Source organism: Giraffa tippelskirchi, chromosome 13, assembly GCF_054371585.1.
Source record: "Giraffa tippelskirchi isolate mGirTip1 chromosome 13, T2T-mGirTip1v1.2.pri, whole genome shotgun sequence".
Taxonomy (NCBI): domain Eukaryota; kingdom Metazoa; phylum Chordata; class Mammalia; order Artiodactyla; family Giraffidae; genus Giraffa; species Giraffa tippelskirchi.
In genome coordinates, this window is record NC_137287.1 from 1,066,820 (window position 1) to 1,094,766 (window position 27,947).

The following is a 27,947-nucleotide window of genomic DNA, read 5'->3' on the forward strand; positions in this document are numbered from 1 at the left end:
GGGGGCTGCCCTGCCCCTCCTCACTGCACTCAGCCCCCGGCGCCTTAGATGGAGGAGAGGTTACATCTGTCACCTGCCGGCCCAACCACGCCACGGAACCAGCCACCACGTAGCTGCTCACGCGAGGGGTGGCCCCGTGACTGGGGAGGCTGGTGCTCCGCACGGCTCTCGTCCTCCACAAGCCAGCCCAGGTGACGGCCAAGACAGCAAGCCCGGCCGGGCTCAGAGTGAAGGTGCAGACAGGCCACCCCGTCCACAGGGGCAGAGGGCAGGGAGACTAGAACCGTCTGAGAAGAGAGGCCAAACACAGGGCCAAGCCCAGCGTGCCTTCCCTCCAGGGGACCACACCAGAGAGCAGAAAGCCCAAGACCACCGTCCTAGTTCACTCCCTGTGCACTTACAGAGCGCCGACTGTGTACCAGACATCCTGGAGACATCAACAAACCCGCCCACCAGTACCAGTCACCGTCCCAACAGGGAAGAGGTGGTGTCCCATAGAGAATAACTCAAGGGGGCCTGCCTGAAAGGACCGGTCCAGAGAGCGTGCAGGGGCCCCAGGGGACAGCGACAGCCACCTGGCTGCCCAGCTCGGCCCCCAGGGCGTGGGGAGAAGCCGGCGGAGAGGTTGTGCAAAGGAGCCACTAGGGCCCTGGAGGGGGGCTTGCAGTGGGGGACCATCAGCCCAAGGACCCCACAGACACCCCCACCCCGATGTCCACGCTCCCATCTCCTAGGGGCTGAGTGGCTAGGAAACCAGGAGGCAGAGAGCCTGGCTGTGAAGTCTGTATGTGTCAGGACGTGAGAGAAGGGCGGGAAGGGGCCGGGGGCAGACGAGGGCACTGATCCGATGCCCCTCGGGCACTGACTGGGGGCGGGGCAGGGCCGGGACGTCCCTCGAGGACAGTAGGAGGGTCTCGAGGAGGCTGGTCTCCAGACCCTGACGGACAAACAGGGGTCGGCACGCTGGAGGGGGTGGCATCAGGGCAGGACCTGCCTCCCAGAGGGACCCTTGGGGACCAAGGCCGCCCCCCACGCCCGAGGGGCAGGAAGTCTCCGGTGGAGGTCCGCTGGGGCCTGGGGCGGGGCTGGGCGCCGGGGCGCAGGCTGGCCGGGCTCAGGGCCTGCTTTGCAAGCATAAAGGAATTAAGAGTTAGGCCACGGGTCATGCGGGCATGGATGGAATTTTGTAGAATAATAACTTGTATTGATTTTCTGCTTATCTCAAAGCAACCCTTTTATTACAGAAACTTTAGGAAACAGCTAAACATGGAGAAGAAAACACGAGTCGCTGCCGGCGCCACCACGAGGTGTCCGTCCGCCAGGCCCTCCCCCGACGCGCAGTGAGCTGAGCAGGTGGAGGTGCGGTGCGGGGAGAGCGGGCAGGATGCTGGCGAAATCCGGGAGGGAAGACAGCATGGCTGATGCCCGAGAGGGAGGAACGGCCAGAATGTGTCTGAGTAAGAAAGGCTGAGGTTTACCGGCCAGAGAGGCCATCGTTAAAAAGTCTGTCAATAACAGGGGCTTCCCGGGTGGTGAAGAATCTGCCTGCCAGTGTGGGAGACACAGGCCCCATCTCTGGTCCCAGAGGATCCCACACGCCCTGGAGCAGTGGAGCCCGTGGGCCACCACCGGAGGCTGTGCTCTGCAACAGGAGAAGCCCCGCAACGTGAAGCCCGCACAGCAACCCTGGAGAGCAGACCCCGCTCTCTGCAACCAGAGGAAAGGGCAGCAACGCACATTCAGCACAGCCAAAAAAAAGTCTACGAATAACAAATGCTGGAGAGGGTGTGGGGAAAGAAGCCCTCTCCCACACTGGAGGTGGGGATGTAAATTGGTGCAGCTGCTGCAGAGAACAGGATGGAGGTTCCTCAGAAAACTACAAACAGAAGGACCACACAATCCAGCAATCCCACTCCCGGGCATAGACCCAGACAAAACTGTGATTTGAAGAGATACATACATGCACTCCTGTGCTCACAGCGGGCTTCCCTGGTGGCTCAGCTGGTGAAGAATCCGCCTGCAATGCAGGAGACCCTGGTTCGATCCCTGGGTTTGGAAGATCCCCTGGAGAAGGGAAAGCTACCCCTCCAGTGTTCTGGCCTGGAGAGTCCCATGGACTGTATAGTCTGTGGGGTTGCAGAGTCAAACACGACTGGGCGACTCTCAATTTCTTTCATTTTTCATGCTCACAGCAGCAGGACTTACAATAGCCAAGACATGGAAACAACCTAAATGTCCATTCACAGATGAATGGGTAAAGAAAATGTAGTACATGTATGCAAAGGAGTATTACTCAGCCATAAAAAGGAGTGAAAATGCCATTCTCTAACAACATGAATGGACTTAACAGACTGTCACACTAAGTGCGTCAGAAAGAGAAAGACAAATACCATACGATAGCACTTATATGAGGAATCTGAAATATGACACAAATGAGCTTAATCTAGGAAACAAAACCAGACTCGGAGGGAACAGGCTGCCCTGGGGGAGGGGAGTGGGGGAGGGCAGTGGGGGAGGTTGGGGTGAGCAGAGGCAAGCCGTCCCATATGGAATGGATGAACAACAAGGCCCTATTGTAGGGCACAGGAAACTATATTCAATATCCCATGACAAACCACAATAGAAAAAATATGGAAAAGAATATATGTATGACCGAGTCACTTTTCTGTATAGGAGAGACTAACCCCACTGTAAAACAATGATACTTCAATAAAAAGGTATGTAAAGGATGGAGGAGGTTCACCGCTTGATGGAAAGCATGGTCTGGGCTGGCACCACGGACAGTTTGCCCGCTGCGGGGGAGAGCAGACGGCATGCAGGGCTTGAGGCTGGGGCGATGGGGGCCACTGCCAACTCCGCATCTTTTCCCACTCCACTGCACCGCTTTCCTGCCCTGCTTCCTGGGAGATTCTTAGGGTTGTTTTTTTTTTAATGTGAAACAATTACACAGCCACACAGGAAGTCACAGCGCAGTACCCAGTCACCCAGGCTCCACCCGTGGCACCGTTTCATAGACCGGAGCTGTGCTCAGTCGCGTCTGACTCCTTGTGACCCCACGGATTGCAGCCCACCGGGCTCCTCTGTCCTTGGGGATTCTCCAGGCCTAGAATCCTGGAGTGGGATCCTGGAGCCTATCCCTTCTCCAAGGGATCTTCCCGACCCAGGAATTGAACCGGGTCTCCTGCACTGCAGGTGGATTCTTGACCAGCTGAGCCGCCAGGGAAGCCCCCATGTACTGGTGGTGCAGCGCCAAACCCAGGAAGGCACTTGGTCCATCGGTGTGGTCGTGTTAACTGCACTGCAGGTCGTGTGACCACACTACAGAGCTCACCGACCTGCACCAGCTTCACAAGCGCCTGTGGTGTGAGGTCTCTGCAGATTTACCCTGTGTGAGCAGACCTGCGCAACCACCGCCCCGATCAAGATGTACAGCCACCCCGCCACCACGACGACCACCCACTGCTGCGCTACGCGTTCACCCCCACCTCCAGGACCGCCCTGTCCTTTTGAGAACGTTGTATAAGTGAAGTCACTTACTCTGTACCCTTCTGATACTGGCTTTTTTCCCACTCGGCCTAATTTCCTGGAGATCCATCCACGTTGTTACTGTATCAACGGTCTGTCCCTTTTCATTGTTGGGCGGGTCCCACTATCTAGAGGACGGGCCGGTAACTCTTTGCCACTCACCTGTGGAAGGACGTCTGGGTCATTTCCAGCTTGGGGTTATTACAAATAAAGCTGCTATGAAAATCTGCATACAGGCTTTTCACGCGAACTTAAGTTTTCATCTCTCCGGGGTCAACGCTCCGGAGCGCAGCTGCTGGACTGGACCGTGAGTATGAGGTCAGGGCTGGAAGGAGCCGCGCCCCTGGAGTTTCGGAGCTCCCGCACCTCTCCATACTCCCACCAGCAATGGATGCGAGGCCCAGCTCCTCCACGCCCTCATCAGGGTTCGGTGTTACTGCTCTGCTTGGGATTCTGGCTGTTGCAATGGTGCGTACTGATACTTCTCTACTGTCTAATGCTCAGCGTCTTTCTGTGGGGCTTGCCATCAGCCTGTCTTCTCTGAGAGTCGTCATCTTCCACCTGTGTTCTGAACGCTTTGTTTTTACCAAGTATTGAGAGTTCCTCACATTTTCTAGATACAAGACCTTTGTCAGGTGTTTGGTTTACAAACATCAAACATTTTCCCCCAGTCTGTAGCAGCACGGAGAGTTAAGTAAAATGAAGAAACAGAAAAACAAGTTCCAAGTGAAACAAGATAAAAACCTCAGAAAAAGCCCTTCATGAAGGAGAGCAAAATGATTTACCTAAAAAAGAGTTCAGAATAACACTGACAGAGATGCTCACTAAGCTCAGAGAAGAGTGGATGAACAGAGTGAAAATTTCAGTGAAGAGAGAGGACATAAAAGACAGTACCAAAGAGCGGTCACAGAACCGAAGCAATAATTAAACTGAAGGAGTGGAGAGGCTCAGCAACAGATTAGACAAAGCGGAGGAAGGATCAACGACCTTGAAGACAGAGCAGCGAAAGGAGGAAACAAGAATACGGACGTCCCGGTGGTCTCTGCGCGCCCAATGCAGGGGGCTGGGCCCGATCCCTGGTCAGGGAACTAGACTCCACACACGACTAAAAGACTGCCTGCTGCAACTAAGACCCAGAACAGCCAAGTAAATAAATATTTTTAACAAGAATAAAAAGAGTACAGACAGCTTAAGGGACTAAGGGGAAACATCAAGCAGACCAGCACCCGACTCCGAGCCCAGAAGGAGAGAGGAAGAGGCAGGAACTGACCTGGAGAAATAAGGGCTACAAATGCAATCACCTGGGGCAAGGAGACAGGTCCAGACCCAGGAATCCCGGGAAGTTCCAACCGAGATGAACCCAGAGACCCACACCAAGACACAGCATAAGTAACATGACAAAAGTGAAAGAAGAGAATCTTAGAAACAGCGAGAGAAAAACAACTTTATGCTGATGACAGTCAGAGCCCATAAGCAGATTTCTTGGCAGAAACTCTGCAGGCCAGAAGGGAGTGGCATGGAACATTCAAAGTGCTGAAAGAAAAAATTCTCCAAGAATGCTCTACCTGGAGAAGCTGTCATTCAGAATTGAAGGAGAGAGACAGAAAAAAGCTGAAAAAGATGACCACTTCTAGACCAGTCTTATAAGAAATGTTAAAGGAGCGCTTTAAGCAGAAACAAAAGGGCAGTAATTAGTAACAGGAAAACATATGAAAGCACAAATCTCACTGGTAACACTAAATATACGGTAACATTCAGATAATACTGCAAAGTCGCAAACAGTTAGTTGCTCAGTCCTGTCTGACTCTGCGACCCCAGAGCCTGCCAGGCTCCTCTGTCCATGAAATTCCCCAGGCAAGAATACTGGAGTGACTAGCCATTCTCTTTGCCAGGGGATCTTCCCGACCCAGGGATCAAACCCACGTCTCCTGCACGGCAGGCAGATTCTTTACCATCTGAGTCACCAGGGAAGCCCCAATATTGTAAAGGTGGTGGGTTAGTCACTTATAAAGCTAGTATGAAGGCTAAAATACAAAAGTCCTAAAGTTATTTAACTACAATAATTTGTTAAGGGATCAGTTCAGTTCAGTCGCTCAGTCGTGTCCGACTCTTTGCGACCCCATGGACTGCAGCACACCAGGCCTCCCTGTCCATCACCAACTCCCAGAGTTTACTCAAACTCATGTCCATCGGGTCAGTGATGCCATCCAACCATCTCAGCCTCTGTCATCTCCTTCTCCCTCCTTCACTCTTTCCCAGCATCAAGGTCTTTTCGAGTAAGTCAGCTCTGTGTATCAGGTGGCCAAAGTTTTGGAGTTTCAGCTTCAGCATCAGTCCTTCCAATGAATATTCAGGACTGATTTCCTTTAGGATGGACTGGTTGGATCTCCTTGCAGTCCAAGGGACTCTCAAGAGTCTTCTCCAACACCACAGTTCAAAAGATCAATTCTGTGCTCAGTTTTCTTTATAGTCCAACTCTCACATCCATACATGACCACTGGAAAAACCACCGCCTTGACTAGATGGACCTTTGTTGGAAAAGTAATGTCTCTGCTTTTTAATATGCTATCTAGTTTGGTCATAACTTTCCTGCCAAGGAGTAAGCGTCTTTTAATTTCATGGCTGCAATCACCATCTGCAGTGATTTTGGAGCCCAGATAAATAAAGTCTGCCACTGTTTCCACTGTTTCCCCATCTATTTCCCATGAAGTGATGGGACCAGATGCCATGGTCTTCGTTTTCTGAATGTTGAGTTTTAAGCCAACTTTTTCACTTTCCTCTTTCACTTTCATCAAGAGGCTCTTTAGTTCTTCTTCGCTTTCTGCCATAAGGGTGGTGTCATCTGCATATCTGAGGTTGTTGATATTGGTATTGTTAAGGGATACACAGGATTAAAGATGTGAACTCTAACATCAAACATGTAAAGCAGAGGACTTCCCTGGTGGTCCAGTGGCTGAGACTCCACGGTCCCAATGCAGGGGCTTGGGAGCCCCTATTGGGAGCCCCTATTCCATCCCTGATCAGGGATCTAGATCACTCATGCCACAACTAAGACCGGCACAGCCACCTCAGCTAACAAATAACTATTAAAACAAAATCCCCACAAATATAAAGCCTACTGGTGGTGGTGGGGAGGAATGCGTTCAGATTTCAGTTGTTATCAACCTAAAACAGGCCATCACAAGTGTAAGATGTCTTATGCAAGCCTCATGGTGACCACAGGCAAACACCTATAGAGCAGGTGAAGAGTGGTGGCTCCGGGGTGAAGACCCCACCTGCCCACACAGGAGACACGCGCTCAGTCCCTGATCTCGGAGACCCCACGTGCTCTGGAGCAACGAAGCCCGAGAGCACACTGCTGAGCCGACACGCCAGCCCGGGAGCCGCTCTGGGAGAGGCCTCCACGACGAGAAGCCCACCCACCACGGAGAGCGGCCCTCACGCCCGCAACTAGGAAACAGCCCACGTGCAGGCGTGAAGACCCGGCACAGCCAAAAAGAAAGGAATGGAGACCTATGGTAGAGGCACAAGCGGGAAAAACAAAGGCATCTGAGGACACAGCTACAGAAAATGAAACCACAGAGGAGGTCATGAGGAGAGGGAGGAACAGTGGCCCCGGAAAACAGGAAACAAGATGCAACGAGCACACACCGATCGATACTCACCTTAAATGTCAACACACCAACCCAAGACCACAATGGCTGAACAGACAGAAAAATAAGACACGTCCGTATGCTGCCTGCAGGACACTCGTTTCAGATGTCAGTACACACAGACTGAAAGTGAGGAATGGAAAATGATATTCCATGAAGATGGAAATCAAACGAAATCTGGACAGCTCTACTTAAATCAGACAAATTAAACTTTAAGACAAAGGCTGTGTATGAGAGACAGAAAGGTCATTACGTGATGATAAAAGGGTCACTTCAACACTTTAACATTTGTGAATATTTGTGCACCCAGTATAGGAGCACCTAAATGTATAAATCAATATTAACAAACCTAAAGGGAGAAACAGGCAACAATATAAGGAGAGTAGAGATGTTAACAATTCACTTTCACCCACGGACAAATTATCCAGACAGAAACTCAGGAAGGAAAACACTGGCCATAAATAACACATTAGACCAGACAGACTTAACAGACAATACGCTGAAAACTCCATCCAAAAGCAATAAAATATATATACTCAAGTACGCATGGAATATTCTCCTGGGTAAACTGTATGTTAAGACCACAAAACAAGTCTTACTACATTTAAGACAAGAGACTGAAATCATATCTAGCATCTTTTCAACCACGATGATATAAGACAAGAAATCAGTTACAAGAAGAAAACTGGAAAAGTCACAAATATGTGGATTTTAAGTTACTGAAGAACCAATGGGTCAAAGAAGAAATAATAGGAAAAAATTTAAATATCTTGAAACAAATGAAAATGGAAACAAAACATATCAAAACTTATGGGGGATACACCAAAAGCGGTTCCAAGAAGAAGTTCATAGAGATAAATGCTCACATCAAGAAACAAGCTATTTCAGCTGCTTAAAACTCAACATTCAAAGAAAGATCATGGCATCCGGTCCCTTCGCTTCATGGCAAATAGATGGGGAAACAGTGGAAATGGTGACAGATTTTCTTGGGCTCCAAAATCACTGCAGACGGTGACTGCAGCCATGAAATTAAGATGCTTGCTCCTTGGAAGAAAAGCAGTGACCAACCTAGACAGCGTATAAAAAAGCAGAGACGTCACTTTGCCAACAAAGGTCCGTACAGTCAAAGCTACAGTTTTCCCAGTAGTCATGTATGGATGTTAGCTGGACCATAAAGATGGCTGAGTGTCCAAGAAATTGATGTTTTCAAACTGTAGAGCTGGAGAAGACTCTTGCGAGTCCCTTGGACTGCAAGGAGATCAAATGAGTCAATCCTAAAGGAAACCAACCCTGAATACTCATTGGAAGGACTGATGCTGAAGCTGAAGCTCCAATACTTTGACCACCAGATGCAAAGAGCCAACTCACTGGAAAAGACCCTGATGCTGGGAAAGGCTGTGGGCAGGAGGAGAAGGGGGCGACAGAGGAGATGGCTGGATGGCATCATCGACGCAATGGATATGAGTTGTAGCAAACTCCTGGAGATGGTGAAGGACAGGGAAGCCTGGTGTTCTGCAGTCCATGGGGTCACAAAGAGTCAGACACAACTTAGTGACTGAACAACAACAAATAAACCACATACCTTTATACCTCAAGGAACCAGAAAAGAACAAACAAACCCAAAGTAAAGAAATAACAGAAATTAGCGCGGAAATAGAGAAAAGAAAAAGATCAGTGAAACTAAGAGCTGGACTTTATTGGCAAACCACTAGCCAAATTCACCAAGACAGAGAGAGAGGGCTCAAATAAATAAAATCAGAAACGAAAAAAGAAAGCTACAGCTGATATCACAGGAATACAAATGACCATAAACAACTACTGTAAACAGTTATATGCCAAGTTGGACAACTTAAAAAATGGATCAACTCCGAGAAACCCACAACCCACCAAGATTGAATCATGAAAACATAGAAATCTGAACAAACTAATTACTACATAAGAGGCTGAATCAGTGATCAAAACCTGCCAACAAAAATCTAGCACCAGACGGCTTCACTGGTGAATTTTTACTAAACGTTCAAAAAGGATTTCACATCTACTATTCTCAAACTTTCAAAAAACTGAAGGCGAGGGAACACTGCAACACTCATTTTACAAGACCAAAATTACTCTGATACCAAAACTAGACAGGGAGGCCACAGGAAAACTGCAGGCACTATTCCTGATGAAACAGGTGCAAAAGTCCTCAACCAAATATTAGCAAGCTGAAGTCAGCAACGCATTAAAATGATCCTATGCCACAGCTGAGTGGGATTTATTCCAGGGATGCAAGGATGGTTCACATCTTCAAGTCAATCAACGTAATGCACATGAACAAAATGATGAATAAAAGGCATACGGTATCTCAGTAGATGCAGAAGACACATTTGACAAAACTCATCATCCATTTATGATCAAAACTCTCAACACAATACGTATAGAAGAAGCACAAGTCAACAAACAAACGAGCATATATGGCCAGCCCACAGTTAGCATCACACAACGGTAATAAGCTGAAAGCTTTGCCTTTACGTTCAGGAAGAAGACAAAGATGCCCACTCCTGCTTCTTTTATTCAACAGGGCATTCAAGGTCCTCCTCAGAGCAATCAGGCAATAAAAAGAAGAAAAGGCATACAGACTGGAAAGGAAGGCGTGAAACTGTCACTGTTTGCAGATGACCGTTTATAAGCACAAAACCCTAAAGACGCCATGAAAAACTGCTAGCACTAATGCACAAACTAAGTAAAGCTGCAAGATACAAAAATATACTGTGTTTCTACACTAAGAACAGAAGACAATTCCATGTCTAACTACGTCCAGAAGAACCGAGTGCCCGAGAACACACTTACCCAGGAGATAAAGGCGTGTGCCGAAAGCTCTAGGACACTGACGAAAGAAACTGGAGACGAGTCATTAAAGGGAAAATGCTTCACACTCGTGGACGGGAAGAACCAACACTGTGAAAGCGTCCCAACCGCCCGGTCCACAGGTCCAGTGGGTCCCGCTCGAAGCTTTAATGGTAGTATTCATAGGAATATAATATACAATCCGAAATTTGTATGGAACCACAAAAAGACCCCAAATAGCCAAAGCAACCTTAAAAAAGAGGAGCAGACCTAGAAGCGTCACACTTCATGATTTCAAACTATATTACAAAGCTCTAGTAATCAAAACGCCATGGTATTGACATACAGACAGACACACAGATCAACTGACAGAGTCCAGAGCCAAGAAATAAACCCACACACACATGGTCTATTTGTGACAAAAGAGTCAAGAATATACAATGGGGGAAAGGACGGTCTCCTCAATAAATAGTGGGAAAACTCAATAACCTTATGCAAAAAATAAAAAGGAAACTGAAGCACTAACGTGCACCATACACAAAGGCCAACTCAAAACAGATGAAAGACGTGAATCTAAGACGTGAAGCCATAAAGCTCCTAGAAGAAAACACAGGTGTGAAGTTCCTCAACACTGTACTGCTGATGAGTTTTTGGATTTGACACCAAAAGCAAAGGCAATAAAAGAAAAAATAAATGCAACTACATCAAACTAAAAAGCTTCTGCACATGTAAAGGAACCATCAACAAAATGAATAGGCAACCTACCAAATGGGAAAAAACATTACAAATCATGTATCTGATAGGGGGTCAACATTCCCTTAGTTATACAAAAAGAACTCATTAAAAAATCTTGAAAAAAAAAAAGATTTTAAAGTGGGCAGCGGATATGAATAGATATTGTCCCAAAGAAGACACAGATGTCCAAGAGGTTCCACGTGACTAATCATCAGGGAGATGCAGACCAGGCCCACAATGAGCTGCCTGACACCTGTCAGAATGGCCACCTCCAGAGGCGAGGACGTGCTCGGAAGATGTGCACTCGAGGGCCCTTGCACACGGCTGGTATACGTGTGACCTGGCGCAGCTGCCGTGGAAAACAGTATGGAGCTTCCTCAAAAAGGTGAAAAAAAGGGCTACCAGGTGATCCAGCAGTTCCACTTCTGGACATATATCCAGATAAAATGAAAACAGTAACTCTAAAAGATTTACCCATCAAGTTCACTGCAGCATTATTTACAGTGGTCAAGACGCGGAAGCAACCTAAGTGTCCACTGATAGATGAATGAATAAAAAACAATTATACACACACAGAGGAATATTACTCAGCCATTAAAAAGATGACCATCTTGCCGTGTGCAACAAAATGGGTGGATCTTGACATCACTGTGCTGAGTGAGTCCAAGAGAGACAGATACTGCAGGATCTTACATGTGGAATCTAAAGAATGAAGCAGACAGCACACGCGATCTCACAGAGAGCAAGCTGCTGGGGGCCGGGAGTGCACAGGGGCAGTGGGCAAAGGTGCTCAAGAGGGACAAACTTCCAGGCGCAAAATACGTTGAGTCCTGGGGTGTGACGCACAGCCCCGTGACCGCTGCGACTAGGCCTGCACTGCCCATCTGAAAGCTGCTCAGAGGGAAATCTTACAAGGTTCCCGTCACAAGAAGAACCCCTTGAGTCTGTGTGGCGCTGGGCTTCAGGGCTACTCCCTCACTGTGCGTGTATCGAACCACCACGCTGCGCACCTGGCGCTAACAGAATGCCGATTACATCTTAAAAGAAGCTTCCTCAGCCCACACTCTTGTCCTGGGCCTCTGCTGACACAAAGGCTAGATCTTTTGGTATTGTTCCACAGATTCCTAAGAGTTGGATAATTTATTTCCAAGCTGCTCTTTCTTGTTCAGATTGGGTAATTTCATAATATGTCTTTCAGTTTACTGGTTCTTTTTTTTTCTGTCATTTCCAAGCTACCACTCGGCTTGTCCGGTGAGTTCTACCGTTTGCTCCTGTAGCTCCAGTTTTCTGAGTTCTAGAATGTGACTCTTTTTCGTGTCATCTGTGTCTCAGCTGAGACTTTCCTGTTCACTTGTTTCAGGGTTCTTACAGCTGCTGCTTTGAAACGTCTGTGAGGCGACTCCGATGCCCCGGGGGAACTGCCTGTGTGGGGTCCGAGCTGCGAGCTGCGGCGGGGCCTCCTGCTCACACCGCATCGATCTCAGGCCCCGTCTTCTGCTCGCTGGGGGAACAGCCCCACGCGGTGGCCAGTGTGGGAGCTGGAGGCGGCTGCGTTAGAAGCCCTTTGATGCTTGCAGCGGAGTCCCCCGCCTGCTCTGCACTGCACCGGCCCCGTGGCTTCTGTCTGCAGACCCGGTCACCATGCCCGCGCCCGTCCCACGCCCAGTGAATGCCCACCTCTCCCCTGCACTTCGGGCAGCGTCCTGGGGACCAGCCCTCCTCCTGCACCCGGGGCGGGCCCCTTGTCATCTGCCCCGGGGGTGAGCCAGCTTCAGGACCGCACCCTTCACGTCCGCAGGGCCACCTCCGGGACTACGAGTGTTAGGCTGGCTTTCTAGCAGCAGAGCCTGAGAAGGGAATTCTTGGCAAGGAATCAAGGGTGTCCCCAGTGTAAGCCTGGGGGCAGTGGGCGTGGGCAGCAGAGATAGGATGTGGATCCCCGCCGAGGTGTGGACCGGCCTGTCCTGCGGGGGGCCTGGAAGCAAACCGGTGCTGGAGGCTCTGCTCCGCTGGGGACACGAAGCTGGGAGGCTGAGCCCGAGTCTCTCGGGGAACCGGCCACCTCTGCGGGCGGAGGGCTGCCCTCGGGGGGGTCCCCGCTGCCCCAGGGCGAGTCCCGGAGAAGGCTGCAGGTGGGGGCAGGAAGGATGGAGGCCTCTGGGGATGTCTGCAGCGTTGGCCGCCCCCGCCAGTGAGTGCAGCCGTTACAGGGCTGTGCACAGGTTTATTGTGACTCAAGGAACTTCTGAACATTTACTTGGCAAAAATGCATCCAGCTTTTCTTTATCCATCCTAGTGTTTTTACAAGAATATTCACAACAGCCCAAAGCGGAAACACCCCAAAGGCCCATCGACAGAAGAAGGGATGAACTGAGGCCACCGGAGGAGCAGACGCGCAGCTCGGGCCGCGGGGCGGTGGGTCCGGTCCTGGGACAGCATGAACGGGCACAGCCGGGAGGAGCACCGTTTCTACGGAGCCATGAATCCCAGCCCTGCCGTGATGAAGAACAATCCCATGTTTCCTTTTAGCTTTTATTGTCTCTTTTCATCTTAAATATTTAAATACTCTGGAGTGTATTTTGGTCTGCCACATGAAGCAGGATTTCAGAAAGCTTCTTCCAGGCGGGTGACCAGCCGTCCCGCACCCTCACTGACGAATCCACCCCGGAGCCGCGGCTGTGCCTGCCCTCACGCCTGTTTCGAACCCAGGCCCTCGCCCGTCGGTCCGTCTGTCCTCTCTGGAGTCTCGCTGCGACGGCCAGAGGGGGTGCGGGGTGGGGGGTACTGATAGGCAGCCCCCGCGGCATCCCTTCGTGTTCCCACGTTCTTCTTGGCTGTCTTCACACACGTTCTCGTCCAGGTGAACGTGAGAACAGCTATATCATATTCCAGAAGTCATGCTGGGCTTTTGTATGGAATTGCTTTAAATTTATAGACTAACCTGGAAGAAAATTATATCCTCACAGTATCAGGTCTTCTGATGCAGCGACACCATGATTCTCTCCTTTAATTCAGGCTTTTCCACGCCCTGGTGTCAGAGCCACGTGCAGGGGCGGGAGCCGGGGGCGGGGGATGAAGTGGGGGAGGTCTGCCTGTGGCCACTCCCGCCCCCTCTGGCCCCACAGCCCCCCTCCTGAGCGAGGTTCAGGGTGCGTCCCCAACAAAGGGGCGGATGCTGTGAACCAACCCGGCCAGGCAGAGCCCCCCCCCACCTCCCCGGCTGCAGTGATGGGGCCACCGCTCAGGGCAGACCTGTCGGCCCTGTCAAGGTCTGGCATCTGGACGCCAGAGGCGGGGGCGGATCCCCTGCTGTGAGGACTCGCTGGGCTGGGCACGGCCGCCTTCAGTGGAAGCCCGGCAGCAAAGCCGTCGGCGCTCACAGAGCGCGGGCCGCGCGCCAGGCTCTGTCCCGGGTCTGTCGAGAAGCGGATCCCGTGAGGGGCACAGGACAGGGCAATGGACGGGGGCAAAGCCAGGCATTTAATGACGGGCTGACGAGCCAGGCGGACCTCCCGAGGGGCGGACACTGGCCCCACCGGCTCAGGGGTGCAGGGCGTCCACTCGGCTGCTCTGGTCTGCTTGGCGGGGCTGGAATCTCCTCCCGCCTCCGGAGGTCAGGGGGTGTGAGGGATGGACTTTAAGGGGGACCATCTCGAGGCGGGAAGGCAAACCTGAGCCTGCCTGGAGCACCGCTGGGACCCTCCAGTGTCCCCCGAATCCGGGGGCGGGGGCCCGCCGAGGCCCGTGTCCCCCCACCCCTAAGCTACACCTCTGGTGTGAAGGTGCGGGCGGGGCCCCCAGCCAAGGAACTTGGTCGCCTCTACGAGATCAAAGGCCGGGAAAAGGGTTCTCCTGCGGCCTCTGGGGACACAGCCGGGCCCCGTGAGACCCGGTCCAGGTGGACTCCCCACGGGCCCTGGGATGAGTCTGTCACGTTGAGCCACTGCTGCTGCCAAGTCGGGTCAGTTGTGTCCGACTCTGTGCGACCCCATAGACGGCAGCCCACCAGGCTCCTCTGTCCCCGGGATTCTCCAGGCAAGAACGCTGGAGTGGCTTGCCATTTCCTTCTCCAGTGCATGAAAGTGAAAAGTGAAAGTGAAGTCGGTTGAGCCACTTCTGTGCTATTTGTTGCAGCAGCGATGCACGCACAGCCTCTGTGCTCCCAGGGCTCAGAGGGAACCTGCTGTGTACAGCCCGCAGGGGGGGATGTGAACTGTGACCCACTGTGGACTTGGCGTCTGGGCACCCCGGGAGGGATTCCCCGAATCCACTTCGGGCAGAAGACGAGGGGAGGAAGCCAAGCAGAGGACCCACAGGCTGAAGCCGCAGAGACTCCTTTCTCTACCCGGAGAAAGGGCAGAGGAAGCCCCGCTCGGCCCGGCCTGTCTGAGACGGGTGTCAGCAACGTGGGTCCCCCCAGGCCGTGAGGGGGTCTGCTCCGGGGCTCTCCCCATGCTGCTGGGCTGCTGTGACCTGTGGGCACCTGGGCAGAGGCGCGTCCCCCACCCCTGCCCTCGTCTTCCCACGGCCCTCTCCCCGCACCCTAAGTCCCCTCCTGTAGGGACCCCGGTCAGCTCACTTGTGACATCAGAGACCCCCCCTTCTCAATCCCGCACATTCACAGGCAGTGGAGGCGGGACTGCGACCTCCCTGCGGTGTTCAGACAGCCGTGGAGGCGGAGACTACGGAGGAGGAGGCCCGGTGTGAGCCCAGCCCCGGGGGTGGGAGGCTGTCAGGGGTGTTGCTGGAGAGGCCAGTGCCCGGCGGCCACAAAAGCAGATGGACCTTAATCTGCTTTGCTGTCGACCTGAAATCCTCCGCAGAGCGCACGCAGCCCGCCCCGCCGTGCCTGGCGCCCAGGTTCCCCGCGCAGTGACGGACGCGTGGACCCGCCAGCGCTCCCAAGAGGGCCGCCTGCTGCCAGGGGAGGTCGGGGGAGGGGGGGCCTCCTGGAACGGACCTTGGTGTCCGCCGTGTTCTCGCCGGTGCTGAGGCCGCTAATCCACTGTGGGGACGAGTCCGGCCTGCTCACTTCACCAGCTGACAGCATGGGCGTGGCTTTCTGCTTTGTGCCATTAAGAATGAAGCCTCTCAACAGAGGAACGGATAAAGACACCCGGGTACACACACAGCAGAATATTACACAGCCATAAAAAAGGGAGAAATAAAGCCATCTGCAACAACATGGATGCAACCAGAGATTATCATACTAAGCAAGTCAGAAAGACAAGCATGATATGACATGGCCTATATGTGGAATCTAAAATATGACCCAAACAAACCTATCTACAAAACAGAAAGGGACTCACAGAAATACAGAACAGACTGGTGGTAGCCAAGTGGGGGGAAGGGAGTGGGGGGGGGCTGGGAGTTTGGAGTCGGCAGACGCAAGCTAATATATATGTACGGATAAACAATCAGGTCCTACCGTGTAAACGGGAGTATATTCAACACTCTGTGATAAACCACAATGGAAAAGAATATGAAAAATAGGATATATATGCACGACTGAGCTACTCTGCTGTACAACAGAAACTAACACAACTTTGTAAGTCAACTATCTGCCAATAAAATTAAAATAAAAAGAATGGGGACTTCCCTGGTGGTCTAGTGGCTAAGACTCCCTGCTTCCAAATGCAGGGGCCCCAGGTTCGTTACCTGGTCAGGGAACTGAACTGGGTCCCACTTGCCACAGCTAAGAGTGATCATGCTGCAACTAAACATCCTGCATGCTCAAACTAAGACCTGGCACTGTCAAATAAAGAAATATTTAAAAAAATAAATAAATAAAAAGAAGCACTCCTGCTACTCTCCACAGATCTCGGGCGGTTGCGTCGCACACATTCTTGGGGATTTTTCAGTGCAATTGATGTGAGAGAAAAACAGGTTGGATCAACAGTTACTCCACGGTTGGAATTCTGGCAACAGAACTCAGGATACACACTGTTTAATCGGCTAACTTATTGGGATCTTATGAGCTCCCATATGTTTTTCTTTTTCCTTTAAGACTATCTGCCACACACACAGCATAAAATGCACGTGTGTCATTTGCTAACAGCACACACCCCTGGCCACCTGCGACGCCCTGGCATCCACCCCCTCCTCCCATCCTCCGGCCCCCAGGGGTGGCCACAGTCTGAGCTAATCTTTGTTTTCATCATGACCTTCTCTCCTTATGGCTGTGCTCCTTACGTGTGGGCCCATTAAGACAGCATTTACAAGTATTTTTAGACACAAAAATGATGTCACAGTATGTCTATCCTTTGACAACTTGCCTTTTTACTCCACTTTGAAGACTCGTCCACTGACGTGTGTGGCTGTTTCACTTGCCCTGACCCCGTGTTGTGGGCTGTGGCACAGACACACGTCAAGCCTGCTCACTCTTCTCGTCACCCCTCCTCCTCAGGATCGTCTAGCTCCTCCCACCCCGTGACTTTCACACACACTCTAGAACCGGTCTCCCAAGCTCCATGGAAACCCCAAGTGTGCCTCTAATGAGTTGCCACTATCAGTGTTGCCAAGGTTTTGGGTGAAGGAAACTTTGTGTTTCTAGGGATTTTGTCATGGCTGGCTGTCCTTTCTGTCTTAAATGTCTTCCCTTCACCTACTGAGGTGGGCGAAGATTCGTCTCTTTATCATCAAGGAGAAAGACAGGGAACACCTTCCAGGGTCAAAGCTCCCTGTTACTACAGGCATAAAGGGGATTTGGTGATAATGCGCGACAGATTCTTAACGTTTAGAGATTATTAGGGAGTCACTGGTTTCCTTCCCCTCACTGTCCTATCCACTTGGGCACCAAGGTTTTCTAACCTCACACAACTAGCCAGGGAGTGACGGCTTTCCCTCTCTGGTCCCAGAGACCTGGAATCAAGGACTGGAATCATCACGCCTTGAAAGTTTTGCTAGAACTTGCCCATAAAATAGGCAGAGCCTTGTTTTTATATTATGGCAAGATTTCTGAAATACTGATTCAATTTTCGTTGTTATTACAGCACAGTTCAGGTGGCAGCTTTTGAATCTGTTTTGGTAATATGTATTTTCCTGGAAACTTGTCATTTCATCTATATTTTAAAATTTATTTGCAAAAAGATGTTCATAATATTCCCTTATTAACTTTTAAATCTCTCCTGTCATCTGCAGTCATATCCCTTTCCCGAGTCTAATAGTTTTATTGGTGTTTTTCATCTTTCTGAAAGTTGATCAGTCTCATAAGCAGTTATCAGCTGTATTAGTCTTTAAAAAAACAACTTCATCTTTGTCATTTCTCCCCCTTCTATTTTTATTTTCTAGTTCATTTAATTCTTAAAAAAAAAAAAAAAATACCCCTTCCATTCTCTTTGGGTTTCCTTTGTTGTTATTTTCTAACTTTTTTTTTTTGGCCATGTCACGCCGCTTATGGGATCTTAGTTCCCAGGACTGGCAGTGAAAAGTGTGGAGTCCTAGCCACTGAACTCCCAGGGAATCACCACTGTTTGCTAACTTTTCAAGTCAGACACTTAATTCATTAATTTTCAGATTTTTTCTTCCAACACATGCGTTCACGACCATGAATCACAGTCTAAGCAGCGCCCAGTGTCACATTCACCACCGTCTTTTGGTTTTTTTGTTATTATTTAGCCCTAAGCTTTTTAAAATTTCCATCATGAGACTTTCTTTCTAACCCATGTGCCATTAGAAGCATGCTTTTTAAACCCCCAGGCGCTTTCAGGACTGAGAGCCCCTAGTTCTCACTGGTTTCCTGCCTACTTAGGCTGCGGTCAGAGAATGTGCTTTCTGTGCTTAACCCTTCTGTCTGCTGAGACTGGATTTACGACCTAACGCAGTCAATTCTATAACGTTCCTTGCACACTTAAAAAGAAAGTATATTCGCCATTTACTGCATGCAGAGTCCTGTAAAACTCGCGTCGATCACATTTGCTCCTCGTGTTGTTCACGTCTCCCGAACCCTCGCCGGCCCTTCCCTGCTCGTTCTGTCTGTCACGCCGGCGGGTCCGGCAATCACCCCGCGCAGCCCTGCAGCTTTTGCTTCTTGGTACTAATCACGTCGGTCAGGCTAACAGGTCCCTTCAAGTGCAGAATCTCTGGGTGCTTCCAAAACCGAGTCCCCAGACTGCATTCCTCTGCCGAGTTTATGATTAACCATCCATCCCAAGTGTTACTCCCTTTCTTGCTCCACACCTGTTCCCTCGGGACTGAGGCTTAGCGGGGAAGGGCGGGACTGACCCCAGCAGGACCCTGTGGGCATTCCCGGGACAGCCCCCGGCCTGTCCTCCACCGGCCTCTTGTTTGTAGGATGGCTGTGGTCTCCCAGGCCTGCCTAGGGCTCAGACGGCGGCTGGACAGGAAACGAGCGGGAAACGTGCAGATGCAGAAACCAGGCTGGGCTGCCAGGCCCGGAGCCGGCGACCGCTAAGATGACAAACCAGCCCGAGTCACCGAACCTCCAGTTCCCTGAGAGGCACAGGGAGAAGTCGGACATGTCCCTGAGTTGTCTTTATAGGAAGCAGACCTGGCCCCCGTGTGGAAATTGCTGACCACAAGCGCGGAGACCCCAGACCACGTGAAACCAGACAGGCTGGACGCCAAGCGATCCGAGATGGGCTACGGCCTCTGCACCGCGGTCCTGGAAACCTGGCTCCTGCCCTCGGACACCCGGCTTCCGTCTGTCTTCCCAGGTCACCAGCCTCCGGAATCAAGCAACGTGTCCCTTCTACCAGAACTTGTGTCTTTACGGACCGAGTTCTGTTTGTTATTTGGGGTTTTCCTTTCTTGTATGTTCTGTGACTCTAAAGATCCATATGGTCACCTGGATCTTATATAAACACATGAATGAGTACCTGCTTGGCACTGACCGGGGGTGCTGCAGAGAGTGTTTGCTTCAGGCGGGTCCCTGGGGCACTACAGGCCCACTTCAGACACCGTCTGGCACTTTGCCATCTGGGGTCCCGCAGCGGGTACAACTCAGGTCCAACCCCACGGCAGAGCCGGCCCCAGGCCATTCCCAGGCCTGAGGCTCGGGGGAGGGCAGCCCCTGGGGCATCCTGCCGTCAGGCGGGGCTCTGACCCACCCCACCGGGTCCCAGGCTCGGTGCCCTGTGCCTCTGGGCACAGCTGTGTCAGAGCCGCTTTCGGCCGTGGGGGCCTGCACCCCTTGGCTCCCGCTCCTGTGTTTCCCGGGTCCCAGAACCCCCTCTCATTACAGGCCCTCGCTCTGCCCGCTCGGGTCTCAAGCAGCACCTCCGGGGAGGCTCTCTCCGTTAGAGCCCCGGCCCGGAGCCTGGCTCAGAGCATCTGCCGTGGGGCCCGAGAGTCTGCATTTCATTTCCATCAGGGCCTCAGGTGAGACCTGCGGGCTCCTGCACGGACCACACCCGGAGTGCGGCCCCTCCCGGCGTCCCTGACCTGAGACACAGCTCACACCCCCTGTGGCTCTCGGCCAGGCCCACGCGCTCGCCTTGATCCACAGACCTCGCAGGAGCGCAGCCGCCTGGCTGCCCCCTTAGCGCACACGACAACCGCCTTTGTGCGTGAGCACTGGTTTCCAAGAATCAGCTTCAGGGTCTACACATGTCACTAATAATCTTTTTAATATAACTTGCTTTTCATTTATTCCTGTTTTCTTTTTCAGGTATGTTGTGATCTTTCCAAGTTCTTGGCTTTTATTATTTTTTGTTCAACAATGGAATCCTCTAATCCTATAGTGTTTTCCCCCCTCACAGTCTGAGCTGAATCTCATAATCAAACATCTGACATTCTCTTCATCATTATAGAATTTAAGTGCAGTTTTTTATTTCCTTTTTGACTCAAGACTTATTTAACGAAATATTTCAAAAGTCTAATTATAAAATGCTTATTAAACAGAAGTTATACGGCACTGCGGAGAAGGCAATGGCACCCCACTCCAGTACTCTTGCCTGGAGAATCCCATGGACGGAGGAGCCTGGTGGGCTGCAGTCCATGGGGTCGCGAAGAGTCGGACATGACTGAGTGACTTCACTTTCACTTGTCACTTTCATGCATTGGAGAAGGAAATGGCAACCCACTCCAGTGTTCTTGCCTGGAGAATCCCAGGGACGGGGGAGCCTGGTGGGCTGCCGTCTATGGGGTCGTACAGAGTCAGACACGACTGAAGCTACTTAGCAGCAGCAGCAGCATACGGCACTGCCTTTTGAGACTACAGCCCAGATATAAATACTGATATTTTCTGTTGGGTTTCAACAGATTGTCAATTTTTCTAAATGCTACACAGAACTGAAGAATTATATTCTCTGCCTGAATGAGAAGTGATGAGAACACACTTGTCTCCTCAGTAAATCCCAGTCATCACAGTGTCTCCTAGAGTGAGCCCGAGTCCCCAGCTTTCTGCCTTGAGAGAGGGTCCAGCCCGTGACGCAGGGAGGCTGGGCGGTCAGAGCGGGGAAGCGCAGACGCCAGGGCACCCGCCACTTCCGGCTCCCCAGGGCCTCCGTGGCCACCCAGACCATCCCCAAGGGGGCTGGGGCTACATGCCCCAGGCCTGCCAGGCAGTCCACTGCCCAGAGCGTTGCTCTGCTTTCCAGGGGCCATGGCGTAGACCTTGCCCAGAAAACCAGCAAACTCTCCTCCCCCCGGGGGGAGCCCCACCTTCCTCAGGGAGGCCTGAGCCCTCGGGCCCCTCGAGTTCTCGCCCCACCTTTGCAGACCCTCCCCTGACCTACTCTCCACTTTCTCTCTGTCACACTTGCCCTGTTTAGACTGCGGTGTGGTTTCTGTCTGGCTGGATCCACTTCAGAACTTGAAAAATAAAAGCAAATTAACCCCAAAGCAAGCAGCAGGAAGCAAAAATTTTTTTAAAGGAGCCGAAATGAGCGAACATGGACAGAGAAAAACAAGAGAGAAAAATCAATGGGATGAAAACTGGGCTCTTTGAAAAGGTCAATAAAATTAACAAACCTTTAGCCTAAGGAGGAGGAGGAACAGACGCAGGAGAAATAATAAATCGCCAACATCATAAAGGAAGGAAGGGACATCGTCACAGCCCTGCAGACTTCTAAGGGGACATTACACACTACTTTATCCTCATAAATTCTATAACCGAGACTACCACACTTCTTGAGAGATACAAACCACCAAAGCTCATTCAAGGGAAAAATAAACGGGACAGTCCCGTATCTATTTAAAAAATGCCATTCACACTAAAAAACATGGCAGAAGTGAGACTCCAGGCCTAGACGGCTTCCCTGGTGAATTCTACCAAACATTCAAGGGGGAGATAACCCCCGTCTACAGGCTCAGGGGTAACGAATCCACCTGCAACGCAGGCGACGCGGGCTCGATCCCTGGGTGGGGAAGATCCCCCAGAGGAGCAAACGGCAACCCACTCCAGCATTCTTGCCTGGAGAATCCCATGGACAGAGGAGCCTGGTGGGCAACAGTCCATGGGGCTGCAAAGAGTCAGACACGACTGAGCATAAGAAGTTTTTCTTTCCACACGCTTTCAGAAGCAGGAAGAGCAGGAATCACTTCACACTCATATTATGAGGTCGCTGTTACTTTGATAACAAAATCAAAGACACCCAAGAAAATTTCAGAATATGCCTCATTAAGGTAGACTCAAAAACACTCTTTAAAAAAATCCAGCAGACTGAATGCAGGGATGTCAAAAGTGTCTAGTATATCATGACCGAGTGGGTTGACCCCAGGAATCAAAGGTCGCTTCAACACTTAAAAAAAAAAAAAAGTAATTTACCACATCAACAAAGACAAGAGGAAAGCCGTATGATTACCTCAACAGAAATGAAAAAAAAGCAAAAATACGACAACTTTTCCTAATAAAAAGCTCTGAAAATCATGGATAGCACAATACTTTCCTAAGTCAAACAAGGGTATCACAGTAACTTAGGGTAACATCGTATCAACGGTGAACCGTTGCCCACCTTGTAAACAAAGTAAGATCACCCACAACCACTGTTTCTACCTAACAGCGTGCAGTAGATCCTGGCTACTGCAATGAGGCAAGAGACAGAAAAAATGATGAAAATCAGATATGAGGAAGTGAACTGTCTTTATTTGAGGACATGACTGTGAGAACAGCAAATCTAAAATAATCCACAAATTATTAGAATCGATAATGAACTTAGCAAAACTTACTAGATACCTTATCTCAAGGCTTAACAGAGACGCACAGCAACTCAGAGCGTGTGGAACCGGTGATCAGTGGAGCAGAAGGCAGAGCCCCTGGCCGACGGCAGAGGCAGAGGCCGCACTTTGCAGGCAAGGGTTCCACAGTAAGGGGCATCCAACCACAGAAATGAATCCCAACCCCACGCCATACATAAAACTAACTTGAGGTGGGCCGTATATCCAAGTATAAAAGCTAAATCACAACGTCTCTGGAAGAAAATATAGAACATCGCATTTCCTTGGGCTAGACAAAGCTGACTTAAACAAAATGCAAAAAGCACTAACCATTAAAAAATGATAAACGAGATAATTAAAACTGCAAACTTTTGTTCATCAGGAGACATTATTAAGAAAATAAATAGGCAAGCCCACAGTCTGCGAGACACTATTTGTAACCCATGTCTGACGAGGAATTCATACCCAGAACGTCCCACAAACCAGTAAGAAAAAGGAAAACAACCGATTTAAAACCGGGCAGAAAGACAACTCTTGAGTTCTTCGTCCTGCCTGGAAGGAGCCGAGAGTCGTCACTCTGTCCCGTGACGAGGGGAAGGCTGAACCACTGGACAGCAGCACCTCCCAGAGCGGAGGCCACCGGACAGACGCCAGCCCAGCGCAGAGAATCGCACCTTAGCGCAGAGAAAGCCTAACCCTCACCGGGCCGCCGGGGCTGGGCAGGGAGCCTGGGCTGCGACCGGCCCGGAGTGGGGTGCTCCAGGGCCCTGTTCCGGCTCCCCGAGCTGCGGGAGCTCCTCCAGCTCCTCGCAGTGAATGTCAGCTAAGACCCCCTCCTGCTTCCTGCCGGTGGTGGGGGGATGGAACCCTCCAGAACCCTTAACAAGGCCGCAGTCTGAAAGCGCTCATCAGGATGGAACGGGGGGGAGAGGCCAAGTCCGGGTGCCGAGGACCTGTAGGCATCAGTTAGTCCCAACAAAGCGGCCAAAGCAGAGAGCTGCTGCCTCTGGGGGACGAGGAGGAGGCTGCCGAGAAGGGGAAGCAGGGACATTCTGGAACCACGCCAACTCTGCGTGCTGCTGGGGCTTCACACGTGTATGCCATCGTCACTGAAGGGTGACGTTTCAGGGGTGAATCTGACTCAGGGAAAAGGAAACTGCAGACATGGAGGGAGCCCTAATGAACCTCACAGACGCTAAGCTACCCGGTGAGAAGGGTGCTGATGCCCGTGCTTCACTCTCAAACGCATCAAGAGACAAGGACGGATGGCATGGTGGATGCGCAGAGATGCACCAGACCAAACACAGTGAAATACTAACGGCAGAGCCGAGGCGGTGAGGGCATGTGTTTACGGTGTGATTCTTTCATCTCCACTAAATGTTCCTGCACAATAAAAAGCTGGGAAAAAGGAACCACCGCGGCAGCGTGGTTGGGCGCGTTCAGCATAAGACTGAGCAGACCTCAGACCCCGAAGGGCGCCGCTCGAGCTCAAGAACAGGCGAACGTGCGCGGGGTGGGCGGGCACTCTGGGGGTCGGGGGTCATGACTGGGCGCGGGCACGTGATGGTTTCTGATGTCCCGGCAGCGTTTCATGTGGGCACTGGAAACCTGGAGAATTCAGTGAATTTACTGAGAATTCATTTGTGCATCTTTATTCGTGTTTGTTATGCTTCGATAAAAATGTCCATGACAAAATCTCCGAGGGAAAGGGGGAGAGACTGGAACTTTCTCACCCTGAAGAAAGGCTCTGCCGGTAACACAACAGCCTGTAATTGTGGTTGTCCATGTACAACCCTGTGTTACGCAACGTGTGAATCTGTGTGATTATGTACAGCAGGTAATGCACACATGCACGAGTTTATTCAATGTGTAAGAAAAAACATACAAGCAACAAAAAAAAATAGTCTCTTTTAAGAAAACAAAAAGTTTCCCACAAGAACACAGAAGGCCCCTTATGGCCCCTTCCATCCCGACCTTGCTGTGTGAGTTCAGTAATTAAGACACTTTGGCATTAATCCTGCGATAGACTTAGTGACCCAGGAGGAGAGGAGAAGCTCAGGAGCAGACCTACTGGTTCATGGAAGCTGATTTATGATGGCGGAGGCGGGGGGGGGGGGGGGGACCCCGGGAGAGAGGAGACCATTTAACAAATGCTACCAAGATAATTAGTTATTCATGTGGAAAAAATGAAATTGGATTTCTGTCTCAAGCCATAAATAAAAATCAGTTGTAGAAGACAAAGTGGGGGATTATCTTTATGACCTCACCTAGGCGGGAAGCCTGCTTAAACAAGACACAAACACGCTGGGCGGCAAAGAGCAGATTGATACATGTAACCACACTGACATCGGAGAACTCTGTTCCTCAAACAACAGAGGGGGTGTGGAAGTCAGGAAGGGGGCGGCGGCTGAACGCCAGACACAGACCGGCAAGGGGTAGCATCAGGGTGTAAAAGCTGGAAAGAAAAAGAACCACAGAAAAACGGTGAGAAATAGAAACCAGCTTCTCAGTAACAGACACGGGCAAAGATGCCCGCTCCTCTGCTAACTGGAGGAAACGCGAGTGAAGACCCCTGAGTTGCCACACCTGTGGGACCACCGCTGGGGATGTGGTTTTCCTGCTGGTGGAATGCAGATGGCTCCGGGCTCTTTGGAAAATAATTAGGCTTCATCTTGTAAAACTGAGCGTTTGCAGACACCATGACCCTGCAGCTCCGCTTCTCGTTAAATTCTAAAGAAATGTTTGCTTCTGAGCCCAAGAAGACAAGTCGGATTGTTCACAGCACGTTGCTTTTAGAAGCAAAACACTGGAAACGGTCCAAACGTCCGTTTGGCGGGTGAATGGAAAAGTACATTTTCGGGGTGTATTTACGAAATGGAATTTTACAGACAGTGCAGACGGACCTTAGAAACACTGTCCAGTGGGGAAAGCTGCGTCGATCGCCAACAGGCAGGACAGCAACCAACACCAAACCACACGGCGTGCAGCGTGACAGGAGCGCGGACAGAGCCAGCCCGACGGACGCGATCCGAACCCGGGGTGCGGGGGAGGGGCCGGGGCACTTCCCAGCATGACCGTGAGCGTGTGGGGCGGGGGACCCCCGAGGTGCGCGCCCAAACATCGTGAACACCGCGTGCCTCGTGCGTTCACCTTCAAGAGGAACGGTTCACGTTCATTCCGTGTTAAGACTGAAGGCGGGAGGAGAAGGGGCCGACAGAGGACGAGCTGGTTGGACGGCATCACCAACTCGACGGACACGAGCGTGAGCGAGCTCCGGGAGTTGGCGATGGACAGGGAAGCCTGGTGGCTGCAGTCCACGGGGTCGCAAAGAGTCGGACACGACTGAGCAACTGGACTGAATGTAATACACGGACTTGCAGAAACAGACGTGGCTCCACTTAAGCCAACCCGAGTGCTCAGGGCCAGGGCCCGTTCCCCGTGGACTCGAGTCGTTTGCCCCCCTTCGCGGTCCACTGGGCCAGGCCTCTGAGGACTCCACAGGGCGGTGGGCTTTCTGAGTGCCAGCTACCTGGGGGTGTTTGCTTTACCACTCAAAACGCCACTCCCAGCTCAGAACTGTCCTCCCCTCAAACCCTGGGTTTGGTCTGCTGCCTCCTGGCATCGGGTTTTCCCCCCTGGGGCCCACCTTCTGGCTTAGGTACTCCAGGAAACTGTGGGTTTGGGTTCCTGCTGGGAGCCGGCCCTGTGGAAAATCGGTCTCCTTTATTGGGGATGTGTCCCCACGCCGGCCAGGACGTCCCCTCTCCCCCAGGGAGCACCGCCCAGCTCTGTCCTCCCTGCCATCAGCCGTCACCCTCCCCCCTCAGGGCCTCGGCTGCCCGTTCTGGGTCTCTGACCGACACCCCGGCCCTGCTGTGCCCCTCCCGCCTCCAGCAGCGTCCCTGTCCTGCTCCTGCCTTTCCACGTCTGGAGTCCCGACCTCTCCCACCCCCCTACAGCCCCTCCTGTTCCCCTTGAGCAGCAGGCCCCCTGCGACTGGAGTCCTGAAGCTAGGAGGGCGCTCCCAGGGCCCTCGGGGGGCCGAGCTCCAGCGCCGCCCACGGAGGGGCCTGTCCTGTCCGGGCGCCACCGTCCCGCCCTCGGGATGGGGATGCGCGAGCTGGGCGTGTGCTCGGCCTGTCCCGGCTCCGCCCTTCGTGGGTGGCCAGGGACCAACTCGCTGATCTTACCAAGCTATTAAGCACCTCTCCCTAAATATTTAAACACTCGTGCAATTAATGAATCCCCATTAAAAAATTAACCAAGAAAACCTGCCAGATATTTAGGTATTGATTATAAACTTTCATCAAACGCGTCTAAATGTTTAATGAAAACCAGAAGCTAAACATACAGGTCTGCTTAGACTGCTTCGTGCGCCCGCATAACTAGGTAGGCCCCGCCGCGGGGGCTGGACGACCCCAACCGCGGAAGACCTCACCCACAGCGGCCTTCAGGGGGTGGCTGAGGTGAACCAGCTCCCGCGGGGGGTGCCGGGCCCACGGGACGCGGCCTTCCGAGAAGCGGGGGGGACGCCAGGGCTCCCCCTGCCGCGTGGGGACACAGGGGCCGGGCAGGCCGCCACCGGGTCTGGGGGAGACCGGCGCCGTGTGCGGGGTGTGGCGCTAGGGCTTCAGAGCGGGGCACTTGGGGGGCCGGCGCCAGAGCCCGGCGGGCAGACGCGCCCGGCAGGAAGCAGGGAGCCTCTAAGCGCCGACGCGGCTCCTCACAGCTCGGCCCGCGGCCCGGCCCTGCGGTCACTCGCGCCCGTCCCAGCCCTTCGCGCGCCCCCGCGGCCTCGCCGCAGTCGGGGCCCTCTCAGGCCGCTGCTGCCGCGTGTCCACCCCCCCCCCCGAGGCCCCGGTCACCTGGGACGACCTGCTGCCCCTCCGCGCGTCGTCGTCTGCGGGCGGCGCTCCGGCTCCCGTCCGGCGTCATCCGCCCTGAGGGACGCGGGGGCCCGCGGCTGCGCGTGGACGAGCCGCCCGGCGGCCGAGGAGGTCGAGGTGCGCGCGCACTGACGACGCACGCAGCACGCCACGCACGCAGCACGCCACACACCCCGCCCGCCCGCCACTTACATCGCGCACGCAT

General features: G+C 52.2%; 1 protein-coding gene and 1 long non-coding RNA gene across 3 annotated transcripts in view; both read right to left on the reverse strand.

Annotated features, from left to right (window-relative positions):
- Positions 1–27,947, reverse strand: part of MAD1L1 (mitotic arrest deficient 1 like 1) — a 283,031-nt gene that overhangs the window by 21,413 nt on the left and 233,671 nt on the right. The window lies entirely within an intron of this gene.
- On the reverse strand, positions 1,217–27,882 carry LOC145531082 (uncharacterized). The gene is made up of 4 exons (XR_014072153.1): positions 27,722–27,882; positions 3,538–3,687; positions 1,961–2,017; positions 1,217–1,453 (listed from the first exon to the last, which is right to left on the reverse strand). It is a non-coding gene; the product is annotated as an uncharacterized LOC145531082 (long non-coding RNA).